The sequence below is a fragment of the Protopterus annectens genome, chromosome 5.part0 (genome assembly GCF_019279795.1).
Source record: "Protopterus annectens isolate FY-2018-M chromosome 5.part0, PAN1.0, whole genome shotgun sequence".
Classification (NCBI taxonomy): domain Eukaryota; kingdom Metazoa; phylum Chordata; order Ceratodontiformes; family Protopteridae; genus Protopterus; species Protopterus annectens.
This window is the reverse complement of record NC_056735.1, coordinates 1,297,280,799-1,297,297,358: the sequence shown is the minus strand read 5'-3', so window position 1 is coordinate 1,297,297,358 and position 16,560 is coordinate 1,297,280,799. Positions and strand designations below refer to the sequence as shown.

General features: G+C 45.0%; 1 protein-coding gene across 1 annotated transcript in view; it reads left to right on the top strand.

The window, feature by feature from the left end:
- Window positions 1–16,560, top strand: part of LOC122801629 (septin-11-like) — a gene marked incomplete in the record, with an annotated part of 1,221,166 nt that overhangs the window by 436,109 nt on the left and 768,497 nt on the right.

The following is a 16,560-nucleotide window of genomic DNA, read 5'->3' as shown; positions in this document are numbered from 1 at the left end:
GATTGGCCTTGACAGCACTGGTACCCATTACTGAGAAGTCTGGTATGGAAGCCTCCATGGCCTTTGCCTTGATTCCACACCTGTTGTCACAGGAGGACAGCCATTTGCTCAATGTCAAACTTCACTCTCTTCACCTAACAGCCTGGCATATTCTGTTTTGAACCATAGAGGGTCTCAACTTCCACAACAAGTTTTGAATGTGATTTTGGAAGCTAGAAGGCCTAGTACAAGGAAAGTGTCAGATAAATGGAAGAGATTTTTAGTTTGGAGTGCAGCAAAGGATTTTGATGTTTCTGAGCCTAATTTAAGTGTGGCTCTTCAATATCTTACTGAGTTACTGGACAAAGGTTTGTCCTTCTCTTCTATTAAGGTTCATGCTGCAGCGATTTCAGCTCACTATGAATGTGACCCTCCTTTGTTTTCTCATCCTTTGTTCAAGCAATTTCTTAGAGGGGCAAAGAATATAAGACCCCCTCGTAGAGCTCCTACTCCTGCTTGGGATCTCAGTTTTGTGTTGGAGAAACTCACTCTACAACCTTTTGAGCCTGCAGCTACTTCTGAGTTGAAATATTTATCATGGAAGACTGCTTTTTTGTTGGCCATTTCCTCTGCAAGAAGGGTTTCTGAATTACAGGCCCTTATGGCAGTTGAGCCTTTCTTGATTTTCCATAAGGATAGGGTATCTTTACGTACTAATCCTTCCTTTATGCCTAAGGTGGTTTCTAGTGTGGCTTTAAACCAAACTATTCATTTGCCTACTTTTATGCAAATCCCCAAAATAAAGGGAAAAGATTTTGCACACTTTAGATGTACACAGGCAGTTGCGATATTATTTGGACAGAACTAAAGGGTTCAGGCAGTCTCAGCAGTTGTTTGTTTCTTTTGCTTTGGGTTCTCAGGGCAAGCCTGTGTCAAAACAAACTATTTCTAAGTGGATTGGGTTTTGCATTGCTTTCTGTTATTCCCATCATGGCAAGGAGGTTCCAGCTGGGATTAGGCCTCATTCCACTAGGGCTACTGCCACTTGACAGCTTTTTGAGGAGTGGCAACCAAGGATATTTTGGAGGCAGCTACTTGGAGTTCAGTGCATACTTTCTCTAGGCATTATCACCTACCACTTTACTCTAAATCCAGGGCTGGTTTTGCCACTGCTGTTTTGCAGGGCATTTTGGCAGCTCCTGCTTCCTTGTAGTTGACCATCCTCCCATACCTCTGCTTTGGGATTCTACCCAAGTGTAAGGACTGCAGCAATGTGAGATGAAGAACATAGTACAGTTTTGTACCTACCATAAATGTAGATGTTGAAGATCCACATTGCTGCAGTCAATTCCCTCCCTCCTTCCCTCTGTAGTTAGAGGTGGTTGTGTGGGTTGGGTTGTAAATATTGTATGTATTGTATATATTGTACATATAAGTAGTGCAAGGGTGGTTGGTTGTTAGTTTGCTGTCTTTTGGTTTAGACCTTTATGTTTAGGGTCTTCTGACATCTGGGGCAAGAAAAGACTGAGGATATGACGTCGGTCATGCGCATTTGTACCCTGCCGTCCTGATGTCAGTCAAGTGCGCCTTGACCGGCGTCAGCCTTATACTTTGATATTCGGGCCGACCGAGGACAGCGGACTACCCCAAGTGTAAGGACTGCAGCAATGTGGATCTTCGAACATCTACATTTATGGTAGGTACAAAACTGTACTTTTCCGTTCCTCCATCGTCACCTTTTGGTGCAGCCGTGGCATCTGGACCCAGTGCCAGATTTTCTGATTCACCAATCTGGTCAGCTGCACCGGTCTATCCCTTCTCTCAACCTCACAGCATGGTTGCTCCACTTCCTTCCTTAGCCAGGCTTCCTATGATCTCTAACCCTGTTAGAGACATCTTAGTAGCTTCCTTAAAATCCTCTGCCAGGAAGATTTATACGAGCAAATGGAAACGTTTTTCTTATTGGGCTAAAGCCAAGAATATTGATCCCTTCACTGCTCCAGTTCAAGCAGTTTTGGATTTCTTAGCGGAGATTTTTCACGCGGGCTCCTCTTCTTCCACAGTTAGAGTTCAGTTAGCTGCTATCTCGAACTTTCATGTCGGGTTTGCAGATCACAACATTATGTCCCACAGGCTTTGTAGAGCCTTCTTGAAAGGAATTTTCCTCCTGAAGCCTCCAGTCAGGAGTCCTCCTCCTCAATGGGACCTAAATTTAGTGCTGACATCCTTGATTCTTCCCCCTTCAAGCCAGCTGTTTCTTGTTCCCTGAAATTTCTTTCATGGAAAACTTTATTCCTGGTTGCTATTACATCGGCTAGGAGGGTGTCTGAACTTCTGTTCGCCCCCCCTATTTGGTCTTCCACAAAGACAGAGTATCATTGAGAACTAATCCGACCTTTTTGCCTAAGGTCGCCTCAAAGACTAATTTGAATCAAGCCATTGATCTCCCTGTATTTTTTCCAAACTATTCAAACAGATCGGAACAAAAATTACATTATCTTTATGTCCACCGCCAACTCAGATATTATTTGGACAGAACAAAACAATTCAGGAAATCCGATCAACTCTTTGTTTCCTATGCTGATAACAAGAAAGGCCTTCCTGTCTCAAAAGTGACCTTATCTAGATGGCTTTCTTCTGTCATCTCTGAAATTTATCAGCTCAGGGGAAAACAGCTGTGTTCGAAACCTAAAGCACATTCAACCAGAAGCTTAGCTACTTCTACAGCCTTTCAAGCTAGACTTCCTTTAGACACTATTTGTGCAGCGGCCACTTGGGCCACTCCTCATACATTTGTTTCCCATTACAAATTGGATTTGGCCTCCAGGGACAGAGCCAGTTTTGGCTCTACCGTTCTCAAGAGTCTGTTCCATTGAGCCACCCAGGATAGAGGTGCTAGGGACACGTGGTCCCATCAAGCAAGAATGAAGGCGAGATTGACAACTTAACATTGAGAAGTTATGTACCTACCATAACGTTCCATGTTAGTTGTCTTCTCTTCTTCTTTCTTGACCCTCCCTCCTTCCCCAGGCCTGGACAGACCTTTCTCTACAAGGAATTATACTTCTGAAGACCATACAGAGCTGGTCCTTCTACCATCCTGCAGGTATTTCTCTTCTTCTTTCTTCCTTTGGGAAGTTATTATGCTAGGTGCTATTGCCCTTTTGTCATCAAACGAGATCTGGGTACTTATCGCCTTGCATCATGGGATATGGGGCTGCCTCGAGCTGGTAAAAGTGACTCTCGAGCTTAGCAAGTGCCGAGTCGGAGCTGAGGATCGGCTCCGAACCCATCAAGCAAGAAAGAAGGCGAGAGAAGACAACTAACATGGAACGTTATGGTAGGTACATAACTTCTCATTTTAGCTGTTCAGAATGCCCTCTTGGCTTTCAGGGATCTTCTACAACCAGGACAACTACTGATACGAACAGACAACACCACAGTTATGTGGTACATAAACACAGGGGGGCTCACATTCCTACCCCTTTTGCAGACTAGCCATGACTCTATGGAACACAGCACTAGCTTGCAAAGTGAATCTACAAGCTCAGTTCCTGCCAGGGAAACAAAATACTTTGGCAGACAGCCTGAGCAGGAACCTGTCAGATCCACACGAGTGGATGCTAGACCCCCACATATTCAAGACGATTACAGAAGCCTGGGGCTGCCCGGACATAGATCTGTTTGCACCCCCCTTCAACCCCCAGTTACAGATTTTTTGCACAAGGGCTTTTCACAAGCTAGCATGGAAAGTGGATGCACTATCATTCAGTTGGAAAAACCTCAAGGGGTATGCCTTTCCACCACTACCTCTTCTACCACGGGTGTTATTAAAGATCAAGCAGGACAAGCCCAAGATGATGATTCTACTGGCCCCAAATTGGCCTCGTCAGTTCTGGTACTCAACACTGAATAATCTATCTCAGGAACCACCTTGGATTTTGCTTCAGATTCCCAATCTATTGTCCCAACACCAGGGACAGATTCTGCACTCTCATGTCAAAACTCTCAGCCTGACAGCCTGGCGAATTCAGGATCTATGATTAATCCTTCCCTTCCCAAAAAGGTCATGGATGTTATCTTAGAAGCCAGATGGCCTAGCACTAGAAAATCTTATGCAGGCAAATGGAAGAGATGTTCTTCATCTCACATTGCTGCAGTCCTTATACTTGGGTAGTCCGCTGTCCTCGGTCGGCCCGAATATCAAAGTATAAGGCTGACGTCGGTCAAGGCGCATTTGACTGACATCAGGACGTCAGGGTACAAATGCGCATGACCGACGTCATATCCTCAGTCTTTTTTGCCGCATGGTCCGATGCAGAAGCAGCATTGCAAGTGCCGGTTGGCATTCTGAGATTTTTCGATTTCGAAGTTTCAGACCGAGTTCAAAGTTGGCTAAGTACCCCGTTGGGGAATATTTTAGTTTTTTCTTGCCTCAGTGATTTACCAGATGTTTCAGAGTCTTCGGCTGAAGACTTGCAGGAGTATTCTCCTTATTCGGATTCTGATGTGGATGATTCTACTCCTTCTGCTTCTCCTCCTGAGGATTTTTCTTTTTCAGAAACTCTTCATTCCATGAGGGAGCATTTTAAGTGGGAAGGTCAGGACTTCTCTGATTCCAGGAAAAGGCTTAGGGAATTTTTGTTTTTACCCCAGCATAGGCCTTTGGCTATACCTCCTGTTTTGGATGTAGTAGAAGATGTTTTTACAGAGGCTTCTCTTAATCCTGATTCTTTGCCTCCTGCTCCTGTTAAGCCGGATAGGTATTACAGGGTGCCTGAAGCTCATAAGTATCTTTTTAAGAGTCCTAGGGCTGACCCAGAAACTGTTAGTCAGGGGCCTAAAGGTGTTAAGGCTTCTGTTGTTAAGAATCCGGTTCCTGCAGACAAAGAGGCTAGGGCCTTGGATAGATGGGGAAAGAAAGTTTATACTTCTTCCACTCTGGCTATGAGGGCTTTGAATTGCCAGTTTCACATGTTGAAATACCAGAATTATCTCCTTTCACAATTAAAGTCTAAGGTTGATGCTCTGGCGGTAGGTATTGATTGTAAAGAGTTGCAATTTAGTGCATGTTTCTGAACAGGTGGGTAAGCATTCTTTGCAATGTGGTTTTGATGCTGTACAGGCCTCGTCTAGGGTGGCTGCCACTGGGTCAGTTCTTCGCAGGTATGCCTGGCTACGGGATCAGAATTTGTCTGATCATGTTAAAACGAGGATTTTAGATGCCCCTTTAACAATCTGACGTGTTGTTTGGTCCTCCTGTTGAGACAATTTTAAAGAAAATGGAGGACAAGGCTAAGTCTATGCAGACTGTTAAAGATTTTTTGCAGGTCCAGCCTCCAAAGTTTAGTAGAAATTGGCCTACTAAGGGGTGGACATATCCTTCTTATGATTCCCAGTCTAGGGGTAGATCTAGACGTGGTAGGGGTAGAGCTCAGGGCTCTTTCAGGCCTAGAACAGGGAGTTCTCCTGCACAGTCTTCAGGTGAGGGCAGGAGTCAGTCCTTTCGTAAACAGACCCAATGACCTACCTTTTCAGCTGCCAGAGCCTTCTCGTCTGGCAGCACCTTTGGGAGGAAGGTTGGCACTTTTCAAAGAAAATTGGAGTTTAATTACCCAAGACAGATGGGTATTGGATATCATACACCACGGCTACAGGTTTTATTTCCATACCTTGCCTCCTTTCAAAGGCATGCCAGGCGTTCCTCCTCAACAAAGAATAGAGGCTCACAAGCACGTTTCTCTGTTGCTCCAAATAGGGGCCATACAGCCGGTCCCTATGCCAGAAGTGGGCCTAGGATTTTATTCTCGCCTGTTCCTAGTACCAAAGAAGGGGAACACGTGGAGACCAATTTTGGATTTATCTATCCTCAACACTTATCTGGACATTCCCAAGTTCAAAATGTTGACGTTGCAGCAGCTTTTACCTCTGCTGGGCAAAGATCATTGGATGGTAACTTTGGATCTCAAGGAGGCTTACCTTCATGTTCCTATCAGACTAAGTTGCAGGAAGTATCTGCGTTTTCGAGCTGGGACTTCTCACTATCAGTTCTCTGCATTGCCCTTTGGCTTATCTACTGCCCAGAGTGTTCACGAAAGTTCTGGCTCCAGTGATAGCTTTCTTCAGGCTAAAAGGAATACAAATCTATCCTTATTTGGACGATTGCCTGATTCTGGCTCAAGGAAGGAAGAGCTTCTTCATCATTTGGAATATGTGATAGCAGTGCTAAGATGCCTAGGGTATTCTGTGAGCGAAATAAAGTCCAGTCTAGTACCCTCTCAGGACATGTGCTTTCTGGGTGTGAGACTGAATACAGCATCCCAGATGGCCTTTTAACCCCGGACAAACAAAGGAGTCTATCCCTTTACTTCCATCAACTATCTCATCAGTCCGTGCTGACTGCAAGGACAGTCCTTCAAGCATTAGGGTTCATGGCATCTTGTATTCTGGTGCTTCCCAATGCCAAACTGCATATGAGGAAGCTACAGTGGTATCTCAAAATGTATGCACACAGCACTGCCAGGATCTGGACACTGTCATTCAAATAATACCTTGCATTCAAAAGGAATTTTTATGGTGGGCTCAGGAATGTCACCTAAACAAGGGACTCTCTGTGACCCGGCCAGAGGCGAGTCAGATTTTAACGACAGATGCCTCAGACAAAGCTTGGGAGCTCATCTAAATGGAAAGTGGATACAAAACAAGTGGCCTGTCAGACTACAACATCTACATATCAACATGAAGGAGATGTTAGCAGTCCAGTTGCATTAATAGCTTTCAAGGAATTACTTCTTCCAGGGCAGGTGTTGCTTCTAACAGACAACACAACTGTCATGTGGTACATCACCAAGCAAGGGGAGCATTCTTATCCTCTATGCAGGCAAGCAATGATTTTGTGGGAGACTGCTCTCAGTTTACAGCTCAATCTTCAGGCAAGGTTTCTGTCAGGAGCACAGAACTCCTTAGCAGATGTGTTGAGCAGACGAATTATGGATCCCCACGAGTGGAAATTGGATCCTCATGTACTTCAGAAATTGACAGTGTCATGGGAACTCCAGACATAGATCTGTTCGCTTCTCCACTGAACCATCAGCTGCCAAAGTTTTGCACAAAAGGTTTCATCCCACAGCTTGGAGAGTGGATGCTCTTTCTTTCAATTGGAACAATCTTCATGTGTATGCCTTTCCTCCTCTGCCTCTCCTCCCAAAGGTACTTCTAAAGGTCAGACAGGACAAGCCAAGGATGATTTTAATAGCTCCAGATTGGCCTCGACAGCACTGGTACCCATTATTGAGAAGTCTGGTAATGGAAGCCTCCATGGCCTTTGCCTTTGATTCCACACCTGTTGTCACAGGAGGACAGCCATTTGCTGAATGTCAAGCTTCACTCTCTTCACCTAACAGCCTGGCATATTCTGTTTTGAACCATAGAGGTCTCAACTTCCAACAAGTTTTGAATGTGATTTTGGAAGCTAGAAGGCCTAGTACAAGGAAAGTGTCACAGATAAATGGAAGAGATTTTTATTTTGGAGTGCAGCAAAGATTTTGATGTTTCTGAGCCTAATTTGAGTGTGGCTCTTCAATATCTAACTGAGTTATTGGACAAAGGTTTGTCTTTCTCTTCTATTAAGGTTCATGCTGCAGCAATTTCGGCTCACTATGATTGTGACCCACCATTGTTTTCTCATCCTTTGTTCAAGCAATTTCTTAGAGGGGCAAAGAATATAAGACCCCCACGAAGGGCTCCTACTCCTGCTTGGGATCTCAATTTTGTGTTGGAGAAACTCACTCTACAACCTTTTGAGCCTGCAGCTACTTCTGAGTTGAAATATTTATCATGGAAGACTGCTTTTTTGTTGGCAATTACCTCTGCAAGAAGGGTTTCTGAATTGCAGGCCCTTATGGCGGTTGAGCCTTTCTTGATTTTCCATAAGGATAGGGTATCATTACGTACTAATCCTTCCTTTATGCCTAAGGTGGTTTCTAGTGTGGCTTTAAACCAAACTATTCATTTGCCTACTTTTATGCAAGTCCCCAAAATAAAGGGGAAAAGATTTTGCACACTTTAGATGTACACAGGCAGTTGCGTTATTATTTGGACAGAACTAAAGGGTTCAGGCAGTCTCAGCAGTTGTTTGTTTCTTTTGCTTTGAGTTCTCAGGGCAAGCCTGTGTCAAAACAAACTATTTCTAAGTGGATTGGGTTTTGCATTGCTTTCTGTTATTCCCATCATGGCAAAGAAGTTCCAGCTGGGATTAGGCCTCATTCCACTAGGGCTACTGCCACTTCAACAGCTTTTTGAGGGGTGGCAACCAAGGATATTTTGGAGGCAGCTACTTGGAGTTCAGTGCATACTTTCTCTAGGCATTATCACCTGCCACTTTACTCTAAATCCAGGGCTGGTTTTGCCACTGCTGTTTTGCAGGGCATTTTGGCAGCTCCTGCTTCCTTGTAGTTAGCCATCCTCCCTTACCTCTGCTTTGGGATTCTACCCAAGTGTAAGGACTGCAGCAATGTGAGATGAAGAACATAGTACAGTTTTGTACCTACCATAAATGTAGATGTTCGAAGATCCACATTGCTGCAGTCCAACCTCCCTCCTTCCCTCTGCAGTTAGAGGTGGTTGTGTGGGTTGGGTTGTACATATTGTGTATATTGTATATATTGTACATATAGTTAGTGCAAGGGTGGTTGGTTGGTTGTTTGCTGTCTTTTGGTTTTGACCTTTATTTTTAGGGTCTTCTGACATCTGGGGCAAGAAAAGACTGAGGATATGGCGTCGGTCATGCGCATTTGTACCCTGACGTCCTGATGTCAGTCAAATGCGCCTTGACCGACGTCAGCCTTATACTTTGATATTCGGGCCGACCGAGGACAGCGGACTACCCAAGTGTAAGGACTGCAGCAATGTGGATCTTCGAACATCTACATTTATGGTAGGTACAAAACTGTACTATTTTGCACCTGGATGCATGCTCAGGATTCAGATCCTTCATTCCTAATATCCCTCTGATTTTGCTTTACCTAACAGACATGCTACATAAGGGTTTATCCTTCTCCTTCATAAAAATTCATGTCTCGGCTATCTCTGCACATTACAATACAGACCCTCCACTCTTTTCGCATCCACTTCTCAAACAATATCTATGAGGAGCAAAGAATTTAAGGCCCCCTAGGACACCACCCATACCTGCCTGGGACCTCAACTATGTTCTGGAAAAACTCACTCTGCCTCCATTTGAGCCTGCTGCCACAACTGATATTAAGTATTTATCATGGTAGACAGCTATCCTACTGGCTTTGACTTCAGCCAGCAGAGTTTTGGAGTTACAAGCACTCATGGCTGTGGAACCTTACCTTATTTTTCATCAAGACAGGGTGTCTTTAAGGACTAATCCTACTTTCATGCCTAAAGTGGTTTTCAAAGTGGCTTTAAATCAAACTATTCACCTGCCAACTTTTTTCACTAATCCACAAAATAAGGGGGAAAGGATCTTGCATTCCTTGGATGTACACAGACAACTTTGTTTTTACCTGGACAGAACCAAGGATATCAGGAAAACAGAGCAACTGTTTGTTTCTTATGCAACAAACTCCCAAGGCAAGGCCATTTCAAAACAGACCATTTCTAAATGGATTGCACATGGAATCAAATTTTGTTACTCTCATCATGGAAAGCAAATCCCATGGAAAATTAGGACTCACTCTACCAGAGCTGCTGCTACTTCGGCTGCCTTTCTCAGGGGAGTACCTACCAAAGATATTTTGGAAGCTGCAACTTGGAGTTCAGTGCATACTTTCTCTAAGCACTGTAATCTCCCTCTTTACTCTAAGTCTAGGGCAGGCTTTGCTTCTGCAGTCTTGCAGGGCCTTCTAGCCGCCCCTTCTTCTCTATAACCACCGCCCCTTATCTCAGCTTTGGGATTCAACCCTACAGTGATGACTGCAACAGTGAAACACGGTGAACATAGTACAGCTGTGTACACTTACCATAAATGTAGATGTTCGAGTGTCTTCACTGTTGCAGTCTGGGTTACCCTCCCTCCTGTCCCTTCTTATACTTTCACTGGTGTGCTTACCTACTTCACCTTTCTTCTGAGGTGTATTTGCTACAGGCTATGGGGTTTGTGGTATGGTATTTTTTGTTTTTTACTATTGGCCTTCATTTTTAGGCACCTGACATCTGGGGCAAGAAAAACTGGAGAACATGGCATAGGCTGGCAGCTTTGTACTCCTGGCACTCTGACGTCAGGGAGCATGACTGAACAGCCGATGCCGGACCCAGACTTTGGGATTCTGGCCGACCGAGGACTGCCTGCCAGCAGGAAGAACCCTACAGTGATGACTGCAACAGTGAAGACACTCTAACATCTACATTTATGGTAAGTGTACACAACTGTACTTTATTGTAAGTGCCACAGAGCTTATAGTCCTTAGGGCTGTCCAAACGTTGTTCTATGGGGAATGACATCAGCAGGACTGCTAAAGTGTAGGGCACTGGAAGTGTACTGGGTGGGAATGGCCTAAAACTGTTTCTCACACACACACAGCGCATGCATACACACACACACACACACACACACACACACACACACACACACACACACACACACACAGCGCATGCATACACACACACACACACACACACACACACACACACACACACACACACACACACACACACACACACACACACACATGTGATGTGATATTACAACCCCCACCTCAGTACTATTACACAATGGAGCTGACCTTCATGCTGGCACTTGTGACTGGTTACGACTGGTATGCCACTGTCCGCAGCAGGACATCACTCTATACATTCAGGGTATCCTTGTGTATGACTCACTGTGTGTGTGTGTGTGTGTGTGTGTGTGTGTGTGTGTGTGTGTGTGTGTGTGTCTCTCTCTCTCTCTCTTCCCCATGTCTGTGTGTATGCTTGACATATTGTTATATGTTGACCATATTTATGTCTGTGTATCACACGCAACAAATGCAGATATATCAGATATGGGCCACCTGCTAGCTGAAGGTAATCTTGATTGATGGGTGTGTGTAGAGACAGTTAAGGTGTACATAGCTGTCTGTATGCAGAGAAATATATGCACAATACAGTTATATAGTCCGATAATCACAGCCCATGTCGAAACCCACAACTGTAGGAGCGTGCCCAATATGACCTTCTATAGTAAGAGTGGGACTCTATTCCCCAGACAGTTGTACTCCAGCCCGGGGTTTTGTTTGCTACAGCCATACCTCTCAAAAGTAAACAGGAAGTTGCTAGCGGTCCAGGTTTTGTTTTAGCAGACATTGTCTGACATATCTGACACTGAAATGTATTGTGTTATTACCTAGTGATAGACATCCTTAGATCATCACAGTGCTTTAGCAGAGAAATACAAGATGTATGATGCACAGACTAATATTATGAGACAAACTATACACTTTTTTGCCCAGTCTGGCCGGTTAAGAGGTGTGGCTACAACCGATTGACTGATGAAGCTGTGTAAACAGCCCAGCAACTTGGTAATATACTGGCTGGGGATCTCCTGCTTGTGTGGTTTTCTTCTTACCTGAAAGTCATATCCTGGTGTGGTGATACCTCTCAACTATACAGTCTGCATAAACCTGTGTTTTTATGGCTAGTTAGTTGCAAATAATTGAATAATGAAGTTACAAAATAATGAAAGATGTTAGTGTTTCAGACTTCATAACCTTCAGACAATTCCTGCTAATGCAAAACCCATTATTCTACCAACTTTCTCAGTTTGTAAGAGCAATATTTACAACACGAGGCTATCATTGGGCCTTTGTCCCACTTTTATTTATGACCTTGTCCAGATGTCTTGCTGTCAGAGGTTGAGAGGTATGGGTGTGGGTACAGAGTGCATTCTGCTGAGCAGAAATGTCCATTATATGTGTGGTATATTCCACATAGCACTGTGATTTCCAGGTATGTCAGTGGCAGAGCAGTACAGAGTAATGTGGTGAACCACGGACAGAGACAGTTGTGTGTAGGTTGATATGACATTAGTAGGCTATTGGCCCTGAAGCCCTTCTAACCTATGCAGATGAGTGTAGCCCATGTTAAGACATGTCAGCACCCAAAGCCCCTGTCCAGCAGGGACACAGGTGGAATCACAGGACTGTATTTTCTGTTTCCCATGCACTTGAACAGAGAGCACATCACTAGGGGTATTGAGGCACTTGACTTGATGTGGACAGAGAGTGTATTCCACAGATGTGGGAGTGTGGGGCACTTTTCTGTCACACTAACAAGCTGTACTGATATCACAGACCAGGTTGATGCTATGCCTATAGGTTGATCGAGTGGGCCTTGACTTCCAGATGTGCAACAGTGTCATCAGGGTAGGGTCTGGATTGCTTTTTATGCCAGACAGGGGTCACCTCTGCAGTGTCTGTATGGCATGGAGTAGAGGAACACTGCTGTTGGCCTATCTGTGTAGGGTAAATGTTTGTGGTCCTGCATTCTCCCAGTGGGAAACCTCTGTGGTCTCTCCAGCTGCTGCATGTGCTTGGTGAGGTACATGCTGAAGGGGCATTGAGCAAAATAATTGGCCTTATAAGGTTAGCATACATGGCTCTTATGACCTCTTTGTCCCTGGATGGGATACCCTTATTTGTCCCATCTATGAAGCTTTCTGTACAATGGGAGCAATGAGGAGCTTAGACATCAGGTTGCTGTCAACCTGGGTGGCCGACTACCTCAGTATTGATTGTGTATGTAGGACATTATTGTTACTGTGAAACTATATGGGGACGTCCGTCTTCCTGAAGAGGATGATGATGCATCTGCAGGCATTCAGCTTCAGGCCATGTTTCTGGCATCAGGCATTTGTTTTGGTGAGACCCTCTTGTAAGACGTCCACATCACTTTGGGTATTGATGACTGTTCCCAGCTTGCAGTCATCTGCCAACTTGGTCAGCCATGAGCCAGTGTTTTTGGCCTGCACCTCAGGGAAGTATATCCCATATACCAGAAGGCCCCAGATAGATTCCTGGGGTATGCTACTCATTACGGGTGTACTGTTTGAGTTGGCTACCCCTATTATGATTATGTGAGTTCTGTCAATGAACCAGTTTGATACCCATCTGGTAATATATGGATTGCTGCCTAGTTGCCAGAGTTCATGTACTATGGGCAAGTGAGGAATGGTGTGTAATGCTTCGGCGAGGTCACGGTGGCCAGAGTGCACCATCTTTCCCTCATCCATGCCTTTGTTGGCTGCCTCAGGGAGGTCATCCAGAGTTCACTGACCTACCTCCCCTGAGGATGGCAGACTGTGTAGAGTAATGTATTTGGATTTTGCCAATGTCCCTGTTAATGTGATCCATGAAAATCCATTGCATGGCCTTGCAGATCAGGCTAGTTAGGCTGATGGATCTTTCATTTCCTGGATCGGTGAACACTCAACCTTGGTGTAAAGGGATGGCAGTGGCTGTCCACCACTCGACTGTGACATAGACAGTACTCAGGCTTTGGGTGTGTAGGGTGTGTAATGATGCTGCCAGTTCATGCCTGGGTTCATGTAGTTTGCATCCTGGGATGTATTCAGGTCCCATGGAGGCAGTCCTCTTGACTTTGAGATGGCATTGATGCCCTTTTCGCTAGTGATTAAGGGCTAGGTGTTCAGGTACTGGAGATGTCCTGCTCTTTTGATAGGGGGGCAGAGAGGAGACATTTCCACTGAATCTGTCAGCCAGTGGAGTGTCTATATCTACAGCATTTGTGTATGTAGTGTGCTTGACCACCTGTTCTGCATACATCTGGGAGCTTCCTTTGGGAATGCAGACATTTGTGAGGAAGGCTTTGATTGTTTTATTTTAGATGTGGGCAATTTGGACTCAGAGTTCTCTTTAGTGGATTTCCCTGGTGCTTTTATTTGGATCTATTCAGGCTAAGGGGTGATTACTTCCGACTGTGCACCTGCTCCTTCTCGTTCCTGGACAGCGGTGTTATCCGTTTGGTATATAGTTAGTTTATTGCAGATGTTTCTGCACAGCTTTACTCTCCCTTGCAGACAGTGATGTTGTCCTGTCAGGTATTCCTGATTCTGTGCATCTCTGTCTATATGCTGGCATGCTAGTTTTCTGTACATTCGGACGTTGGTGCCTATTCCTCTACTGGGGTTGGTGGCTGTTCAGCAATTTATACCATCCCTCTGGTGGTTGTGATCAGCTTGTGGGACATTTTCCTTTTACCAAGGCTAGAGGTGGGTCAGGAGAGATGGTGATATGACATGTGTCCGCTTTTCTGTCGGATCTTGCCAGGGAAGATGATACAGTAGGGGTGCTGCAGTGGTTGATCATGTTGGTTGCTGCCAAGTCCGACATAGGTATCATATCTTGTGGGGGGTATCAAGTGGCTGTGTCCTAAGAATGTAGCATTGATAAGATGGGGGGGATCTCTATGCATTTCTGTTGGATTCCCAATCAATGTTTGGGTAATATACGTCAGCCAGGATCAAGGTGATGGGTGGAACCTTGATAGATTGTAGAGGGCAGGATATGTGGGGTGGGTGTCCTGAATCAGAAATGTTGGCCTGTAGCTACATATAATTTGCATAGGGGTCTTGCCAACAGTTCACTGCACTTGGAGTGTCTCATGTGTGTTAGACTGTTTGACCAGCCTGGAGGTGTGTGTCTGTCTAATATGTATTTATGCTCCACCTCCTTTGGCTTTGGTGCCCACATTTTGGGTTCTGGCTGTGGGATAGGGTGAGTGGTCAGGTTAGGATGGGATGATGATCATCGTGTTTCACTGTTGCAGTCATTACGCTTGGGTTATCCTGCTGGCAGGCTACCCACAGTCGGCCTGAATTCCAAAGTCCTGGTCCGGCGTCGGTTGCTGTCGCCTCTTCCCTGACGTCAGTGCACCAGGGGTATACAAGATGCAGCCGACACCATTTTCTTCAGTCTTTTCTTGCCGCGCGGTGCCCAAAGCAAAAGCAGTTTGCAAGTGCCGGTCGGCCGACTCCTGAGATTTTCGAAATCGAATTTCAGATCCGAAGTCTTCGATAAAGCTAAGTATCCCATTGGGGAAACTTTTTTCTTGCTCTAGACCGATGTCAGAAAAAGTTAACAATTGTATTTTTTGTGGGAAGCAAATACCTCATAACGATTTCCACTCTTTCTGTATTCCTTGCCTAGGCCCTGACCACGACGTTGCTAGTTGTCGGTTTTGTGCTAGATTTAACCAATGCACTATTAAGCATCGGTACGATTTTGCTTTTCATTATTTTGGAAGAAGGTTTAACTACATAATGCCGTTGGAACAACCGATGACCGGAATTCATAAAAAACACAAGGATAAAGACAAGGACAAGCATCCGAGGTCCAAAACTGACTACGCAGCCTCTTCTAGGCCAGTCGCCGGTTCGCCGGTGCTCAGTGAGATGCTTTTGCAGCCCCTGACTCCCGCTACCTCAGAGCCACAGGTCGCCTCCGACTCCCACGTGGAGACAGCTTGGCCTCTGGATACACAAGGTATTGGCCCTTCAGAAATTAATCCCTCAGATGGGTCCAGAGTCGCTGAGCAGGCATCAGCTTCTGAGGGTGTCTTTAGACCTACACAACTTTATATAAAGTCTACTTCAGCGTCCAAGACAAAGTCTAAAACAGTTTTAAAGGCAAGGAAACCAGTACAGCATTCTCCAGGACAGGCTTCTATGCCTAAGAAACAGATGCCCAAAATGGCCGAAGACCTAATTACTTTGATCAGGGGTTCCCAACCCCCTCCTGATAAGAGGCCTAGGCAAGACACTGAATATGATTCCTCTGATCAGGTTTCCATTTCCTCTGATTCCTCTTCTGATCAGGGATATTCTGTTCCTCCCTATGAGGATTCTGATGCTGAATATTCTATTCCTTCAGCTTCTCCTCCTGAGGACTATTCTTTTGGGGAAACCCTGCATACCATGAGGGAGCATGTCCATTGGGAGAGAGCCAGGATTATTCCGATTCTAAGAAAAGACTTAGAGACATTCTTTTACTTCCTCAGCACAGACCTCTTGCAATTCCCCCTGTTCTAGACATAGTAGATGATGTCTTTTCAGAGTCCGGCCTGTCTCCAGACTCTTTACCTCCTGCCCCTGCTAAGGCGGATAGATACTACAGGGTCCCAGACTCCCATAAATTTCTTTACAAAAACCCTGCTGCTGACCCTGCTGATGACCCAGAAACTATCTCACAGGGTTCCAAAGGGGTCAAGGCTGCTTCTGTCAAAACTCTGTCCCCTCAGATAGAGATTCTAGGACTTTAGACAGATAGGGGAAAAAAGTTTACACTTCTGCTACCTTGGCTGTAAGGGCTTTAAATTGTCAGTTTCATATGCTCAGATGTCAGCAATACTTAATGTCTTTGTTAAAACAAAAAATACTGACAAATTCTGAATGATCTGAGAACAAAGATTTGCAGGATTTATTGCATGCAGTTGAACAAGTGGGAAAGCATACTTTGCAATGTGGCTATGATTCACTGGAGGCCTCGTGCAGGGCCGCTATTACAGGTTCTGTTATTAGAAGGCATGCTTGGTTAAAGGAACAGAATCTGCCTGATCATG